This window comes from Phyllobates terribilis, unplaced genomic scaffold, assembly GCF_046119375.1.
Source record: "Phyllobates terribilis strain yellow unplaced genomic scaffold, ASM4611937v1 Scaffold_34__1_contigs__length_13252353, whole genome shotgun sequence".
NCBI lineage: Eukaryota > Metazoa > Chordata > Amphibia > Anura > Dendrobatidae > Phyllobates > Phyllobates terribilis.
In genome coordinates, this window is record NW_027362794.1 from 3196078 (window position 1) to 3213165 (window position 17088).

The following is a 17088-nucleotide window of genomic DNA, read 5'->3' on the forward strand; positions in this document are numbered from 1 at the left end:
ACGGAATGTGGCAATGGAACGCTGGCTGCGCGTGTCATAATAGGCTCTGAGCCTTTATATACCTGCGCACAGCAGCAGCCACCTTCAGTCTGCTGCTGGACAGCCAGCAGCAGCAGCAGCAGGAGAGGTAATTAATCAGCAACCCTCCTGCTAAGGGTAGACAGCTGCTCGTTCCACCCCCCACCCCCCGCCTTAATTGGTTCTCCTCCCTTCCAACGGTGTTGAGGCGGGTGGGAACAGCCGGGGGTTGAGGGTACTGTGCTAAAAGAGGTGGAGTTATGCAGATCTAAAACGCGTGGATTGCAGCAGCAGCAAGCCGAAAAGTGCAGGCATGTGAGGGATCTAGAGGTTGACAGCATGTCTTCTTAACGGGAGTCCAGGTGGCCATCTCCACAAATGGACTTTTCAGAATCCTTGGGTGGCACCGTAGTCGGAAACCAATTCTGGTTATCGCTTCTCGGCCTTTTGGCTAAGATCAAGTGTAGTATCTGTTCTTATCAGTTTAATATCTGATACGTCCCCTATCTGGGGACCATATATTAAATGGATTTTTAGAACAGGGAGATGGAAAAAGAGCTTGCTCTGTCCACTCCACGCATTGACCTGGTATTGCAGTATCTCCAGGACCGGTGCACCCCTTCTTTAATGCAGTTTCTAAAATCAGAAAGAATTGAATTCAATGCTTTTTGTTCATTTGGCTTGTTTGTCGGATTTTGGGATGGACTCTTTGGCTTTGCTTTTCTTCTCCTCATTGGATTTTTCATGTTAAAAGTTGCAGAAGCCAGATGACAAGCTCATTTTGGTTCAACTTCAGCAACTGTGCATTGCATTGCCATGTAATGTAATGCAATGCTATCTATCTAGCTCTCCCTCTATACTTCCTTTTGGATAAACAGACATATTAGGCAAGCATTTTGGAGCTTTCACCTAAATAACTACAGGTGGTGAGATAAGCTGCACAATATAATTGACCTTTCAGTATATTGTTGCACACACACCATCTATTTAGCAAATGCCCTTGTTATCAACAGCAGCCTTTTAAACTCACCTGAGCTAACAGGTATGTGAGCTGGTTACTCTGCTGCGCTTAAAATTTCTTTTTTGGTTTGCTACAATGCCTTTTCTGAAACGTTGTCTCCCTCTGCTGGAACACTGACTTCTTTCATTTAATGCCTGCAGACTATAAAAGAGAAACCAACCCAAAAAGTTTGGTTGATTAGTCTGTGGCATTCTTTTAAACTGTTGCTTATGGCGGTCTCTGTGAGCTTCTCAGTGACATTCAGCCATCCAGGTATCCCGCCTGCAGTAGACGGAATGTGGCAATGGAACGCTGGCTGCGCGTGTCATAATAGGCTCTGAGCCTTTATATACCTGCGCACAGCAGCAGCCACCTTCAGTCTGCTGCTGGACAGCCAGCAGCAGCAGCAGCAGCAGGAGAGGTAATTAATCAGCAACCCTCCTGCTAAGGGTAGACAGCTGCTCGTTCCACCCCCCCCCCCGCCTTAATTGGTTCTCCTCCCTTCCAACGGTGTTGAGGCGGGTGGGAACAGCCGGGGGTTGAGGGTACTGTGCTAAAAGAGGTGGAGTTATGCAGATCTAAAACGCGTGGATTGCAGCAGCAGCAAGCCGAAAAGTGCAGGCATGTGAGGGATCTAGAGGTTGACAGCATGTCTTCTTAACGGGAGTCCAGGTGGCCATCTCCACAAATGGACTTTTCAGAATCCTTGGGTGGCACCGTAGTTGGAAACCAATTCTGGTTATCGCTTCTCGGCCTTTTGGCTAAGATCAAGTGTAGTATCTGTTCTTATCAGTTTAATATCTGATACGTCCCCTATCTGGGGACCATATATTAAATGGATTTTTAGAACAGGGAGATGGAAAAAGAGCTTGCTCTGTCCACTCCACGCATTGACCTGGTATTGCAGTATCTCCAGGACCGGTGCACCCCTTCTTTAATGCAGTTTCTAAAATCAGAAAGAATTGAATTCAATGCTTTTTGTTCATTTGGCTTGTTTGTCGGATTTTGGGATGGACTCTTTGGCTTTGCTTTTCTTCTCCTCATTGGATTTTTCATGTTAAAAGTTGCAGAAGCCAGATGACAAGCTCATTTTGGTTCAACTTCAGCAACTGTGCATTGCATTGCCATGTAATGTAATGCAATGCTATCTATCTAGCTCTCCCTCTATACTTCCTTTTGGATAAACAGACATATTAGGCAAGCATTTTGGAGCTTTCACCTAAATAACTACAGGTGGTGAGATAAGCTGCACAATATAATTGACCTTTCAGTATATTGTTGCACACACACCATCTATTTAGCAAATGCCCTTGTTATCAACAGCAGCCTTTTAAACTCACCTGAGCTAACAGGTATGTGAGCTTGTTACTCTGCTGCGCTTAAAATTTCTTTTTTGGTTTGCTACAATGCCTTTTCTGAAACGTTGTCTCCCTCTGCTGGAACACTGACTTCTTTCATTTAATGCCTGCAGACTATAAAAGAGAAACCAACCCAAAAAGTTTGGTTGATTAGTCTGTGGCATTCTTTTAAACTGTTGCTTATGGCGGTCTCTGTGAGCTTCTCAGTGACATTCAGCCATCCAGGTATCCCGCCTGCAGTAGACGGAATGTGGCAATGGAACGCTGGCTGCGCGTGTCATAATAGGCTCTGAGCCTTTATATACCTGCGCACAGCAGCAGCCACCTTCAGTCTGCTGCTGGGCAGCCAGCAGCAGCAGCAGCAGCAGGAGAGGTAATTAATCAGCAACCCTCCTGCTAAGGGTAGACAGCTGCTCGTTCCACACCCCCCCCCGCCTTAATTGGTTCTCCTCCCTTCCAACGGTGTTGAGGCGGGTGGGAACAGCCGGGGGTTGAGGGTACTGTGCTAAAAGAGGTGGAGTTATGCAGATCTAAAACGCGTGGATTGCAGCAGCAGCAAGCCGAAAAGTGCAGGCATGTGAGGGATCTAGAGGTTGACAGCATGTCTTCTTAACGGGAGTCCAGGTGGCCATCTCCACAAATGGACTTTTCAGAATCCTTGGGTGGCACCGTAGTCGGAAACCAATTCTGGTTATCGCTTCTCGGCCTTTTGGCTAAGATCAAGTGTAGTATCTGTTCTTATCAGTTTAATATCTGATACGTCCCCTATCTGGGGACCATATATTAAATGGATTTTTAGAACAGGGAGATGGAAAAAGAGCTTGCTCTGTCCACTCCACGCATTGACCTGGTATTGCAGTATCTCCAGGACCGGTGCACCCCTTCTTTAATGCAGTTTCTAAAATCAGAAAGAATTGAATTCAATGCTTTTTGTTCATTTGGCTTGTTTGTCGGATTTTGGGATGGACTCTTTGGCTTTGCTTTTCTTCTCCTCATTGGATTTTTCATGTTAAAAGTTGCAGAAGCCAGATGACAAGCTCATTTTGGTTCAACTTCAGCAACTGTGCATTGCATTGCCATGTAATGTAATGCAATGCTATCTATCTAGCTCTCCCTCTATACTTCCTTTTGGATAAACAGACATATTAGGCAAGCATTTTGGAGCTTTCACCTAAATAACTACAGGTGGTGAGATAAGCTGCACAATATAATTGACCTTTCAGTATATTGTTGCACACACACCATCTATTTAGCAAATGCCCTTGTTATCAACAGCAACCTTTTAAACTCACCTGAGCTAACAGGTATGTGAGCTGGTTACTCTGCTGCGCTTAAAATTTCTTTTTTGGTTTGCTACAATGCCTTTTCTGAAACGTTGTCTCCCTCTGCTGGAACACTGACTTCTTTCATTTAATGCCTGCAGACTATAAAAGAGAAACCAACCCAAAAAGTTTGGTTGATTAGTCTGTGGCATTCTTTTAAACTGTTGCTTATGGCGGTCTCTGTGAGCTTCTCAGTGACATTCAGCCATCCAGGTATCCCGCCTGCAGTAGACGGAATGTGGCAATGGAACGCTGGCTGCGCGTGTCATAATAGGCTCTGAGCCTTTATATACCTGCGCACAGCAGCAGCCACCTTCAGTCTGCTGCTGGACAGCCAGCAGCAGCAGCAGCAGCAGGAGAGGTAATTAATCAGCAACCCTCCTGCTAAGGGTAGACAGCTGCTCGTTCCACCCCCCCCCCGCCTTAATTGGTTCTCCTCCCTTCCAACGGTGTTGAGGCGGGTGGGAACAGCCGGGGGTTGAGGGTACTGTGCTAAAAGAGGTGGAGTTATGCAGATCTAAAACGCGTGGATTGCAGCAGCAGCAAGCCGAAAAGTGCAGGCATGTGAGGGATCTAGAGGTTGACAGCATGTCTTCTTAACGGGAGTCCAGGTGGCCATCTCCACAAATGGACTTTTCAGAATCCTTGGGTGGCACCGTAGTCGGAAACCAATTCTGGTTATCGCTTCTCGGCCTTTTGGCTAAGATCAAGTGTAGTATCTGTTCTTATCAGTTTAATATCTGATACGTCCCCTATCTGGGGACCATATATTAAATGGATTTTTAGAACAGGGAGATGGAAAAAGAGCTTGCTCTGTCCACTCCACGCATTGACCTGGTATTGCAGTATCTCCAGGACCGGTGCACCCCTTCTTTAATGCAGTTTCTAAAATCAGAAAGAATTGAATTCAATGCTTTTTGTTCATTTGGCTTGTTTGTCGGATTTTGGGATGGACTCTTTGGCTTTGCTTTTCTTCTCCTCATTGGATTTTTCATGTTAAAAGTTGCAGAAGCCAGATGACAAGCTCATTTTGGTTCAACTTCAGCAACTGTGCATTGCATTGCCATGTAATGTAATGCAATGCTATCTATCTAGCTCTCCCTCTATACTTCCTTTTGGATAAACAGACATATTAGGCAAGCATTTTGGAGCTTTCACCTAAATAACTACAGGTGGTGAGATAAGCTGCACAATATAATTGACCTTTCAGTATATTGTTGCACACACACCATCTATTTAGCAAATGCCCTTGTTATCAACAGCAGCCTTTTAAACTCACCTGAGCTAACAGGTATGTGAGCTGGTTACTCTGCTGCGCTTAAAATTTCTTTTTTGGTTTGCTACAATGCCTTTTCTGAAACGTTGTCTCCCTCTGCTGGAACACTGACTTCTTTCATTTAATGCCTGCAGACTATAAAAGAGAAACCAACCCAAAAAGTTTGGTTGATTAGTCTGTGGCATTCTTTTAAACTGTTGCTTATGGCGGTCTCTGTGAGCTTCTCAGTGACATTCAGCCATCCAGGTATCCCGCCTGCAGTAGACGGAATGTGGCAATGGAACGCTGGCTGCGCGTGTCATAATAGGCTCTGAGCCTTTATATACCTGCGCACAGCAGCAGCCACCTTCAGTCTGCTGCTGGACAGCCAGCAGCAGCAGCAGCAGCAGGAGAGGTAATTAATCAGCAACCCTCCTGCTAAGGGTAGACAGCTGCTCGTTCCACCCCCCCCCCCCCGCCTTAATTGGTTCTCCTCCCTTCCAACGGTGTTGAGGCGGGTGGGAACAGCCGGGGGTTGAGGGTACTGTGCTAAAAGAGGTGGAGTTATGCAGATCTAAAACGCGTGGATTGCAGCAGCAGCAAGCCGAAAAGTGCAGGCATGTGAGGGATCTAGAGGTTGACAGCATGTCTTCTTAACGGGAGTCCAGGTGGCCATCTCCACAAATGGACTTTTCAGAATCCTTGGGTGGCACCGTAGTCGGAAACCAATTCTGGTTATCGCTTCTCGGCCTTTTGGCTAAGATCAAGTGTAGTATCTGTTCTTATCAGTTTAATATCTGATACGTCCCCTATCTGGGGACCATATATTAAATGGATTTTTAGAACAGGGAGATGGAAAAAGAGCTTGCTCTGTCCACTCCACGCATTGACCTGGTATTGCAGTATCTCCAGGACCGGTGCACCCCTTCTTTAATGCAGTTACTAAAATTAGAAAGAATTGAATTCAATGCTTTTTGTTCATTTGGCTTGTTTGTCGGATTTTGGGATGGACTCTTTGGCTTTGCTTTTCTTCTCCTCATTGGATTTTTCATGTTAAAAGTTGCAGAAGCCAGATGACAAGCTCATTTTGGTTCAACTTCAGCAACTGTGCATTGCATTGCCATGTAATGTAATGCAATGCTATTTATCTAGCTCTCCCTCTATACTTCCTTTTGGATAAACAGACATATTAGGCAAGCATTTTGGAGCTTTCACCTAAATAACTACAGGTGGTGAGATAAGCTGCACAATATAATTGACCTTTCAGTATATTGTTGCACACACACCATCTATTTAGCAAATGCCCTTGTTATCAACAGCAGCCTTTTAAACTCACCTGAGCTAACAGGTATGTGAGCTGGTTACTCTGCTGCGCTTAAAATTTCTTTTTTGGTTTGCTACAATGCCTTTTCTGAAACGTTGTCTCCCTCTGCTGGAACACTGACTTCTTTCATTTAATGCCTGCAGACTATAAAAGAGAAACCAACCCAAAAAGTTTGGTTGATTAGTCTGTGGCATTCTTTTAAACTGTTGCTTATGGCGGTCTCTGTGAGCTTCTCAGTGACATTCAGCCATCCAGGTATCCCGCCTGCAGTAGACGGAATGTGGCAATGGAACGCTGGCTGCGCGTGTCATAATAGGCTCTGAGCCTTTATATACCTGCGCACAGCAGCAGCCACCTTCAGTCTGCTGCTGGACAGCCAGCAGCAGCAGCAGCAGCAGGAGAGGTAATTAATCAGCAACCCTCCTGCTAAGGGTAGACAGCTGCTCGTTCCACCCCCCCCCCGCCTTAATTGGTTCTCCTCCCTTCCAACGGTGTTGAGGCGGGTGGGAACAGCCGGGGGTTGAGGGTACTGTGCTAAAAGAGGTGGAGTTATGCAGATCTAAAACGCGTGGATTGCAGCAGCAGCAAGCCGAAAAGTGCAGGCATGTGAGGGATCTAGAGGTTGACAGCATGTCTTCTTAACGGGAGTCCAGGTGGCCATCTCCACAAATGGACTTTTCAGAATCCTTGGGTGGCACCGTAGTCGGAAACCAATTCTGGTTATCGCTTCTCGGCCTTTTGGCTAAGATCAAGTGTAGTATCTGTTCTTATCAGTTTAATATCTGATACGTCCCCTATCTGGGGACCATATATTAAATGGATTTTTAGAACAGGGAGATGGAAAAAGAGCTTGCTCTGTCCACTCCACGCATTGACCTGGTATTGCAGTATCTCCAGGACCGGTGCACCCCTTCTTTAATGCAGTTTCTAAAATCAGAAAGAATTGAATTCAATGCTTTTTGTTCATTTGGCTTGTTTGTCGGATTTTGGGATGGACTCTTTGGCTTTGCTTTTCTTCTCCTCATTGGATTTTTCATGTTAAAAGTTGCAGAAGCCAGATGACAAGCTCATTTTGGTTCAACTTCAGCAACTGTGCATTGCATTGCCATGTAATGTAATGCAATGCTATCTATCTAGCTCTCCCTCTATACTTCCTTTTGGATAAACAGACATATTAGGCAAGCATTTTGGAGCTTTCACCTAAATAACTACAGGTGGTGAGATAAGCTGCACAATATAATTGACCTTTCAGTATATTGTTGCACACACACCATCTATTTAGCAAATGCCCTTGTTATCAACAGCAGCCTTTTAAACTCACCTGAGCTAACAGGTATGTGAGCTGGTTACTCTGCTGCGCTTAAAATTTCTTTTTTGGTTTGCTACAATGCCTTTTCTGAAACGTTGTCTCCCTCTGCTGGAACACTGACTTCTTTCATTTAATGCCTGCAGACTATAAAAGAGAAACCAACCCAAAAAGTTTGGTTGATTAGTCTGTGGCATTCTTTTAAACTGTTGCTTATGGCGGTCTCTGTGAGCTTCTCAGTGACATTCAGCCATCCAGGTATCCCGCCTGCAGTAGACGGAATGTGGCAATGGAACGCTGGCTGCGCGTGTCATAATAGGCTCTGAGCCTTTATATACCTGCGCACAGCAGCAGCCACCTTCAGTCTGCTGCTGGACAGCCAGCAGCAGCAGCAGCAGCAGCAGGAGAGGTAATTAATCAGCAACCCTCCTGCTAAGGGTAGACAGCTGCTCGTTCCACCCCCCCCCGCCTTAATTGGTTCTCCTCCCTTCCAACGGTGTTGAGGCGGGTGGGAACAGCCGGGGGTTGAGGGTACTGTGCTAAAAGAGGTGGAGTTATGCAGATCTAAAACGCGTGGATTGCAGCAGCAGCAAGCCGAAAAGTGCAGGCATGTGAGGGATCTAGAGGTTGACAGCATGTCTTCTTAACGGGAGTCCAGGTGGCCATCTCCACAAATGGACTTTTCAGAATCCTTGGGTGGCACCGTAGTCGGAAACCAATTCTGGTTATCGCTTCTCGGCCTTTTGGCTAAGATCAAGTGTAGTATCTTTTGAAAAGGCGGTTTTGGATGTTGGCCGCCCTAGTAGATTGATACATTATGCACACTGGGGTTTAGGCGCTTGTTAGTACGCCAGGTGGCTAATATAGTCATCTGGTGGAAAGCATGGCCCCCCAGGATCGACGCCATTGGGCCGGGGAAGATCGAAAGCCCGAAGTGTGAAGTGCCCCAGGAGTGGTGACCCTGGGGTGCCTTAACTCACTGGGATTGGGAACCCCACTTGAGTTTATGGCACATTTGCACAAGCACTTCAAATTTTCTTTCTTCGCACACACCCTTATTCCGGGCCTTCTGGCCTTAGGATGGGGAATTTTTCAATTCCTGGTCGAAGGTCCGGGCAGTATTATACTGTGAAACCTTCACTATTTATTTAATTTCTTTGTCACTGTGTGTCCACTTTTTCACGTGTGTCCACGTCCTTACTAGGATTTTGTCGGGATGCGGTTCCCTTACGGGTTCCTCTCTTGGCAGGTCTAGGGGGGGAGTGTGTGGCCATCAGGTTCCGCTCCCCCCTGAACCCCCCTGGCTCTCCTCTTTCGGGAGGAGAGCGTTGTTGGCTCCCCTCTTCCGGGAGGGGAGCACAGTCTTTGGCTCCCAGTGCCTTGCTCGGGTGAGAACTCGGGCAGGTGCTGGGGGTAAGATTGGGTCGCCTCTGGCTCCGGCTGGAGGTGGCTATTTATCCCTGTTCCTCGCTGTGGCCTTCTGGCTCGGAGGGACGGGGAATGGTTTGGGGGACCCTTCTCCTTTTGGAGAGGGTTTCAAGAAGACCAGCATCCTAGTGCACTTTTTTTTGTGGCACTTGTCACTTTTTTAAGCGCACTCGGGTTTTGTACACGAATTCGGGCTTTCAAAAAAAAAAAAAAAATCTGTTCTTATCACTTTAATATCTGATACGTCCCCTATCTGGGGACCATATATTAAATGGATATTTAGAACAGGGAGATGGAAAAAGAGCTTGCTCTGTCCACTCCACGCATTGACCTGGTATTGCAGTATCTCCAGGACCGGTGCACCCCTTCTTTAATGCAGTTTCTAAAATCAGAAAGAATTGAATTCAATGCTTTTTGTTCATTTGGCTTGTCTGTCGGATTTTGGGATGGACTCTTTGGCTTTGCTTTTCTTCTCCTCATTGGATTTTTCATGTTAAAAGTTGCAGAAGCCAGATGACAAGCTCATTTTGGTTCAACTTCAGCAACTGTGCAATGCATTGCCATGTAATGTAATGCAATGCTATCTATCTAGCTCTCCCTCTATACTTCCTTTTGGATAAACAGACATATTAGGCAAGCATTTTGGAGCTTTCACCTAAATAATTACAGGTGGTGAGATAAGCTGCACAATATAATTGACCTTTCAGTATATTGTTGCACACACACCATCTATTTAGCAAATGCCCTTGTTATCAACAGCAGCCTTTTAAACTCACCTGAGCTAACAGGTATGTGAGCTGGTTACTCTGCTGCGCTTAAAATTTCTTTTTTGGTTTGCTACAATGCCTTTTCTGAAACGTTGTCTCCCTCTGCTGGAACACTGACTTCTTTCATTTAATGCCTGCAGACTATAAAAGAGAAACCAACCCAAAAAGTTTGGTTGATTAGTCTGTGGCATTCTTTTAAACTGTTGCTTATGGCGGTCTCTGTGAGCTTCTCAGTGACATTCAGCCATCCAGGTATCCCGCCTGCAGTAGACGGAATGTGGCAATGGAACGCTGGCTGCGCGTGTCATAATAGGCTCTGAGCCTTTATATACCTGCGCACAGCAGCAGCCACCTTCAGTCTGCTGCTGGACAGCCAGCAGCAGCAGCAGCAGCAGGAGAGGTAATTAATCAGCAACCCTCCTGCTAAGGGTAGACAGCTGCTCGTTCCACCCCCCCCCCGCCTTAATTGGTTCTCCTCCCTTCCAACGGTGTTGAGGCGGGTGGGAACAGCCGGGGGTTGAGGGTACTGTGCTAAAAGAGGTGGAGTTATGCAGATCTAAAACGCGTGGATTGCAGCAGCAGCAAGCCGAAAAGTGCAGGCATGTGAGGGATCTAGAGGTTGACAGCATGTCTTCTTAACGGGAGTCCAGGTGGCCATCTCCACAAATGGACTTTTCAGAATCCTTGGGTGGCACCGTAGTCGGAAACCAATTCTGGTTATCGCTTCTCGGCCTTTTGGCTAAGATCAAGTGTAGTATCTGTTCTTATCAGTTTAATATCTGATACGTCCCCTATCTGGGGACCATATATTAAATGGATTTTTAGAACAGGGAGATGGAAAAAGAGCTTGCTCTGTCCACTCCACGCATTGACCTGGTATTGCAGTATCTCCAGGACTGGTGCACCCCTTCTTTAATGCAGTTTCTAAAATCAGAAAGAATTGAATTCAATGCTTTTTGTTCATTTGGCTTGTTTGTCGGATTTTGGGATGGACTCTTTGGCTTTGCTTTTCTTCTCCTCATTGGATTTTTCATGTTAAAAGTTGCAGAAGCCAGATGACAAGCTCATTTTGGTTCAACTTCAGCAACTGTGCATTGCATTGCCATGTAATGTAATGCAATGCTATCTATCTAGCTCTCCCTCTATACTTCCTTTTGGATAAACAGACATATTAGGCAAGCATTTTGGAGCTTTCACCTAAATAATTACAGGTGGTGAGATAAGCTGCACAATATAATTGACCTTTCAGTATATTGTTGCACACACACCATCTATTTAGCAAATGCCCTTGTTATCAACAGCAGCCTTTTAAACTCACCTGAGCTAACAGGTATGTGAGCTGGTTACTCTGCTGCGCTTAAAATTTCTTTTTTGGTTTGCTACAATGCCTTTTCTGAAACGTTGTCTCCCTCTGCTGGAACACTGACTTCTTTCATTTAATGCCTGCAGACTATAAAAGAGAAACCAACCCAAAAAGTTTGGTTGATTAGTCTGTGGCATTCTTTTAAACTGTTGCTTATGGCGGTCTCTGTGAGCTTCTCAGTGACATTCAGCCATCCAGGTATCCCGCCTGCAGTAGACGGAATGTGGCAATGGAACGCTGGCTGCGCGTGTCATAATAGGCTCTGAGCCTTTATATACCTGCGCACAGCAGCAGCCACCTTCAGTCTGCTGCTGGACAGCCAGCAGCAGCAGCAGCAGCAGGAGAGGTAATTAATCAGCAACCCTCCTGCTAAGGGTAGACAGCTGCTCGTTCCACCCCCCCCCCGCTTTAATTGGTTCTCCTCCCTTCCAACGGTGTTAAGGCGGGTGGGAACAGCCGGGGGTTGAGGGTACTGTGCTAAAAGAGGTGGAGTTATGCAGATCTAAAACGCGTGGATTGCAGCAGCAGCAAGCCGAAAAGTGCAGGCATGTGAGGGATCTAGAGGTTGACAGCATCTCTTCTTAACGGGAGTCCAGGTGGCCGTCTCCACAAATGGACTTTTCAGAATCCTTGGGTGGCACCGTAGTCGGAAACCAATTCTGGTTATCGCTTCTCGGCCTTTTGGCTAAGATCAAGTGTAGTATCTGTTCCTATCAGTTTAATATCTGATACGTCCCCTATCTGGGGACCATATATTAAATGGATTTTTAGAACAGGGAGATGGAAAAAGAGCTTGCTCTGTCCACTCCACGCATTGACCTGGTATTGCAGTATCTCCAGGACCGGTGCACCCCTTCTTTAATGCAGTTTCTAAAATCAGAAAGAATTGAATTCAATGCTTTTTGTTCATTTGGCTTGTTTGTCGGATTTTGGGATGGACTCTTTGGCTTTGCTTTTCTTCTCCTCATTGGATTTTTCATGTTAAAAGTTGCAGAAGCCAGATGACAAGCTCATTTTGGTTCAACTTCAGCAACTGTGCATTGCATTGCCATGTAATGTAATGCAATGCTATCTATCTAGCTCTCCCTCTATACTTCCTTTTGGATAAACAGACATATTAGGCAAGCATTTTGGAGCTTTCACCTAAATAACTACAGGTGGTGAGATAAGCTGCACAATATAATTGACCTTTCAGTATATTGTTGCACACACACCATCTATTTAGCAAATGCCCTTGTTATCAACAGCAGCCTTTTAAACTCACCTGAGCTAACAGGTATGTGAGCTGGTTACTCTGCTGCGCTTAAAATTTCTTTTTTGGTTTGCTACAATGCCTTTTCTGAAACGTTGTCTCCCTCTGCTGGAACACTGACTTCTTTCATTTAATGCCTGCAGACTATAAAAGAGAAACCAACCCAAAAAGTTTGGTTGATTAGTCTGTGGCATTCTTTTAAACTGTTGCTTATGGCGGTCTCTGTGAGCTTCTCAGTGACATTCAGCCATCCAGGTATCCCGCCTGCAGTAGACGGAATGTGGCAATGGAACGCTGACTGCGCGTGTCATAATAGGCTCTGAGCCTTTATATACCTGCGCACAGCAGCAGCCACCTTCAGTCTGCTGCTGGACAGCCAGCAGCAGCAGCAGCAGGAGAGGTAATTAATCAGCAACCCTCCTGCTAAGGGTAGACAGCTGCTCGTTCCACCCCCCCCCCCCGCCTTAATTGGTTCTCCTCCCTTCCAACGGTGTTGAGGCGGGTGGGAACAGCCGGGGGTTGAGGGTACTGTGCTAAAAGAGGTGGAGTTATGCAGATCTAAAACGCGTGGATTGCAGCAGCAGCAAGCCGAAAAGTGCAGGCATGTGAGGGATCTAGAGGTTGACAGCATGTCTTCTTAACGGGAGTCCAGGTGGCCATCTCCACAAATGGACTTTTCAGAATCCTTGGGTGGCACCGTAGTCGGAAACTAATTCTGGTTATCGCTTCTCGGCCTTTTGGCTAAGATCAAGTGTAGTATCTGTTCTTATCAGTTTAATATCTGATACGTCCCCTATCTGGGGACCATATATTAAATGGATTTTTAGAACAGGGAGATGGAAAAAGAGCTTGCTCTGTCCACTCCACGCATTGACCTGGTATTGCAGTATCTCCAGGACCGGTGCACCCCTTCTTTAATGCAGTTTCTAAAATCAGAAAGAATTGAATTCAATGCTTTTTGTTCATTTGGCTTGTTTGTCGGATTTTGGGATGGACTCTTTGGCTTTGCTTTTCTTCTCCTCATTGGATTTTTCATGTTAAAAGTTGCAGAAGCCAGATGACAAGCTCATTTTGGTTCAACTTCAGCAACTGTGCATTGCATTGCCATGTAATGTAATGCAATGCTATCTATCTAGCTCTCCCTCTATACTTCCTTTTGGATAAACAGACATATTAGGCAAGCATTTTGGAGCTTTCACCTAAATAATTACAGGTGGTGAGATAAGCTGCACAATATAATTGACCTTTCAGTATATTGTTGCACACACACCATCTATTTAGCAAATGCCCTTGTTATCAACAGCAGCCTTTTAAACTCACCTGAGCTAACAGGTATGTGAGCTGGTTACTCTGCTGCGCTTAAAATTTCTTTTTTGGTTTGCTACAATGCCTTTTCTGAAACGTTGTCTCCCTCTGCTGGAACACTGACTTCTTTCATTTAATGCCTGCAGACTATAAAAGAGAAACCAACCCAAAAAGTTTGGTTGATTAGTCTGTGGCATTCTTTTAAACTGTTGCTTATGGCGGTCTCTGTGAGCTTCTCAGTGACATTCAGCCATCCAGGTATCCCGCCTGCAGTAGACGGAATGTGGCAATGGAACGCTGGCTGCGCGTGTCATAATAGGCTCTGAGCCTTTATATACCTGCGCACAGCAGCAGCCACCTTCAGTCTGCTGCTGGACAGCCAGCAGCAGCAGCAGCAGCAGGAGAGGTAATTAATCAGCAACCCTCCTGCTAAGGGTAGACAGCTGCTCGTTCCACCCCCCCCCCCGCCTTAATTGGTTCTCCTCCCTTCCAACGGTGTTAAGGCAGGTGGGAACAGCCGGGGGTTGAGGGTACTGTGCTAAAAGAGGTGGAGTTATGCAGATCTAAAACGCGTGGATTGCAGCAGCAGCAAGCCGAAAAGTGCAGGCATGTGAGGGATCTAGAGGTTGACAGCATGTCTTCTTAACGGGAGTCCAGGTGGCCATCTCCACAAATGGACTTTTCAGAATCCTTGGGTGGCACCGTAGTCGGAAACCAATTCTGGTTATCGCTTCTCGGCCTTTTGGCTAAGATCAAGTGTAGTATCTGTTCCTATCAGTTTAATATCTGATACGTCCCCTATCTGGGGACCATATATTAAATGGATTTTTAGAACAGGGAGATGGAAAAAGAGCTTGCTCTGTCCACTCCACGCATTGACCTGGTATTGCAGTATCTCCAGGACCGGTGCACCCCTTCTTTAATGCAGTTTCTAAAATCAGAAAGAATTGAATTCAATGCTTTTTGTTCATTTGGCTTGTTTGTCGGATTTTGGGATGGACTCTTTGGCTTTGCTTTTCTTCTCCTCATTGGATTTTTCATGTTAAAAGTTGCAGAAGCCAGATGACAAGCTCATTTTGGTTCAACTTCAGCAACTGTGCATTGCATTGCCATGTAATGTAATGCAATGCTATCTATCTAGCTCTCCCTCTATACTTCCTTTTGGATAAACAGACATATTAGGCAAGCATTTTGGAGCTTTCACCTAAATAACTACAGGTGGTGAGATAAGCTGCACAATATAATTGACCTTTCAGTATATTGTTGCACACACACCATCTATTTAGCAAATGCCCTTGTTATCAACAGCAGCCTTTTAAACTCACCTGAGCTAACAGGTATGTGAGCTGGTTACTCTGCTGCGCTTAAAATTTATTTTTTGGTTTGCTACAATGCCTTTTCTGAAACGTTGTCTCCCTCTGCTGGAACACTGACTTCTTTCATTTAATGCCTGCAGACTATAAAAGAGAAACCAACCCAAAAAGTTTGGTTGATTAGTCTGTGGCATTCTTTTAAACTGTTGCTTATGGCGGTCTCTGTGAGCTTCTCAGTGACATTCAGCCATCCAGGTATCCCGCCTGCAGTAGACGGAATGTGGCAATGGAACGCTGGCTGCGCGTGTCATAATAGGCTCTGAGCCTTTATATACCTGCGCACAGCAGCAGCCACCTTCAGTCTGCTGCTGGACAGCCAGCAGCAGCAGCAGCAGCAGGAGAGGTAATTAATCAGCAACCCTCCTGGTAAGGGTAGACAGCTGCTCGTTCCACCCCCCCCCCCCGCCTTAATTGGTTCTCCTCCCTTCCAACGGTGTTGAGGCGGGTGGGAACAGCCGGGGGTTGAGGGTACTGTGCTAAAAGAGGTGGAGTTATGCAGATCTAAAACTCGTGGATTGCAGCAGCAGCAAGCCGAAAAGTGCAGGCATGTGAGGGATCTAGAGGTTGACAGCATGTCTTCTTAACGGGAGTCCAGGTGGCCATCTCCACAAATGGACTTTTCAGAATCCTTGGGTGGCACCGTAGTCGGAAACCAATTCTGGTTATCGCTTCTCGGCCTTTTGGCTAAGATCAAGTGTAGTATCTGTTCTTATCAGTTTAATATCTGATACGTCCCCTATCTGGGGACCATATATTAAATGGATTTTTAGAACAGGGAGATGGAAAAAGAGCTTGCTCTGTCCACTCCACGCATTGACCTGGTATTGCAGTATCTCCAGGACCGGTGCACCCCTTCTTTAATGCAGTTTCTAAAATCAGAAAGAATTGAATTCAATGCTTTTTGTTCATTTGGCTTGTTTGTCGGATTTTGGGATGGACTCTTTGGCTTTGCTTTTCTTCTCCTCATTGGATTTTTCATGTTAAAAGTTGCAGAAGCCAGATGACAAGCTCATTTTGGTTCAACTTCAGCAACTGTGCATTGCATTGCCATGTAATGTAATGCAATGCTATCTATCTAGCTCTCCCTCTATACTTCCTTTTGGATAAACAGACATATTAGGCAAGCATTTTGGAGCTTTCACCTAAATAACTACAGGTGGTGAGATAAGCTGCACAATATAATTGACCTTTCAGTATATTGTTGCACACACACCATCTATTTAGCAAATGCCCTTGTTATCAACAGCAGCCTTTTAAACTCACCTGAGCTAACAGGTATGTGAGCTGGTTACTCTGCTGCGCTTAAAATTTCTTTTTTGGTTTGCTACAATGCCTTTTCTGAAACGTTGTCTCCCTCTGCTGGAACACTGACTTCTTTCATTTAATGCCTGCAGACTATAAAAGAGAAACCAACCCAAAAAGTTTGGTTGATTAGTCTGTGGCATTCTTTTAAACTGTTGCTTATGGCGGTCTCTGTGAGCTTCTCAGTGACATTCAGCCATCCAGGTATCCCGCCTGCAGTAGACGGAATGTGGCAATGGAACGCTGGCTGCGCGTGTCATAATAGGCTCTGAGCCTTTATATACCTGCGCACAGCAGCAGCCACCTTCAGTCTGCTGCTGGACAGCCAGCAGCAGCAGCAGCAGCAGGAGAGGTAATTAATCAGCAACCCTCCTGCTAAGGGTAGACAGCTGCTCGTTCCACCCCCCCCCCGCCTTAATTGGTTCTCCTCCCTTCCAACGGTGTTGAGGCGGGTGGGAACAGCCGGGGGTTGAGGGTACTGTGCTAAAAGAGGTGGAGTTATGCAGATCTAAAACGCGTGGATTGCAGCAGCAGCAAGCCGAAAAGTGCAGGCATGTGAGGGATCTAGAGGTTGACAGCATGTCTTCTTAACGGGAGTCCAGGTGGCCATCTCCACAAATGGACTTTTCAGAATCCTTGGGTGGCACCGTAGTCGGAAACCAATTCTGGTTATCGCTTCTCGGCCTTTTGGCTAAGATCAAGTGCTTCACAGCAG

General features: G+C 45.9%; 11 non-coding genes and 2 pseudogenes across 11 annotated transcripts; all 13 read left to right on the top strand.

The window, feature by feature from the left end:
• The first annotated feature begins 449 nt into the window (after window positions 1-449).
• LOC141182352 (U2 spliceosomal RNA) lies at window positions 450-640 on the top strand. Its single transcript, XR_012257726.1, has one exon. It is a non-coding gene; the product is annotated as a U2 spliceosomal RNA (small nuclear RNA).
• Window positions 641-1759: 1119 nt separating this feature from the next.
• Window positions 1760-1950, top strand: LOC141182353 (U2 spliceosomal RNA). Its single transcript, XR_012257727.1, has one exon. It is a non-coding gene; the product is annotated as a U2 spliceosomal RNA (small nuclear RNA).
• Window positions 1951-3069: 1119 nt separating this feature from the next.
• LOC141182354 (U2 spliceosomal RNA) lies at window positions 3070-3260 on the top strand. Its single transcript, XR_012257728.1, has one exon. It is a non-coding gene; the product is annotated as a U2 spliceosomal RNA (small nuclear RNA).
• Window positions 3261-4378: 1118 nt separating this feature from the next.
• On the top strand, window positions 4379-4569 carry LOC141182355 (U2 spliceosomal RNA). Its single transcript, XR_012257729.1, has one exon. It is a non-coding gene; the product is annotated as a U2 spliceosomal RNA (small nuclear RNA).
• Window positions 4570-5690: 1121 nt separating this feature from the next.
• Window positions 5691-5881, top strand: LOC141182357 (U2 spliceosomal RNA). Its single transcript, XR_012257731.1, has one exon. It is a non-coding gene; the product is annotated as a U2 spliceosomal RNA (small nuclear RNA).
• A 1118-nt stretch (window positions 5882-6999) lies between these two features.
• Window positions 7000-7190, top strand: LOC141182358 (U2 spliceosomal RNA). Its single transcript, XR_012257732.1, has one exon. It is a non-coding gene; the product is annotated as a U2 spliceosomal RNA (small nuclear RNA).
• A 1120-nt stretch (window positions 7191-8310) lies between these two features.
• On the top strand, window positions 8311-8402 carry LOC141182126 (U2 spliceosomal RNA; annotated as a pseudogene).
• A 797-nt stretch (window positions 8403-9199) lies between these two features.
• LOC141182069 (U2 spliceosomal RNA) lies at window positions 9200-9379 on the top strand (annotated as a pseudogene).
• A 1118-nt stretch (window positions 9380-10497) lies between these two features.
• On the top strand, window positions 10498-10688 carry LOC141181525 (U2 spliceosomal RNA). The gene has a single exon (XR_012257093.1). It is a non-coding gene; the product is annotated as a U2 spliceosomal RNA (small nuclear RNA).
• Window positions 10689-11806: 1118 nt separating this feature from the next.
• On the top strand, window positions 11807-11997 carry LOC141181738 (U2 spliceosomal RNA). The gene has a single exon (XR_012257287.1). It is a non-coding gene; the product is annotated as a U2 spliceosomal RNA (small nuclear RNA).
• A 1117-nt stretch (window positions 11998-13114) lies between these two features.
• LOC141182359 (U2 spliceosomal RNA) lies at window positions 13115-13305 on the top strand. Its single transcript, XR_012257733.1, has one exon. It is a non-coding gene; the product is annotated as a U2 spliceosomal RNA (small nuclear RNA).
• Window positions 13306-14424: 1119 nt separating this feature from the next.
• LOC141181739 (U2 spliceosomal RNA) lies at window positions 14425-14615 on the top strand. Its single transcript, XR_012257288.1, has one exon. It is a non-coding gene; the product is annotated as a U2 spliceosomal RNA (small nuclear RNA).
• A 1120-nt stretch (window positions 14616-15735) lies between these two features.
• On the top strand, window positions 15736-15926 carry LOC141182361 (U2 spliceosomal RNA). Its single transcript, XR_012257734.1, has one exon. It is a non-coding gene; the product is annotated as a U2 spliceosomal RNA (small nuclear RNA).
• Window positions 15927-17088: the final 1162 nt, after the last annotated feature.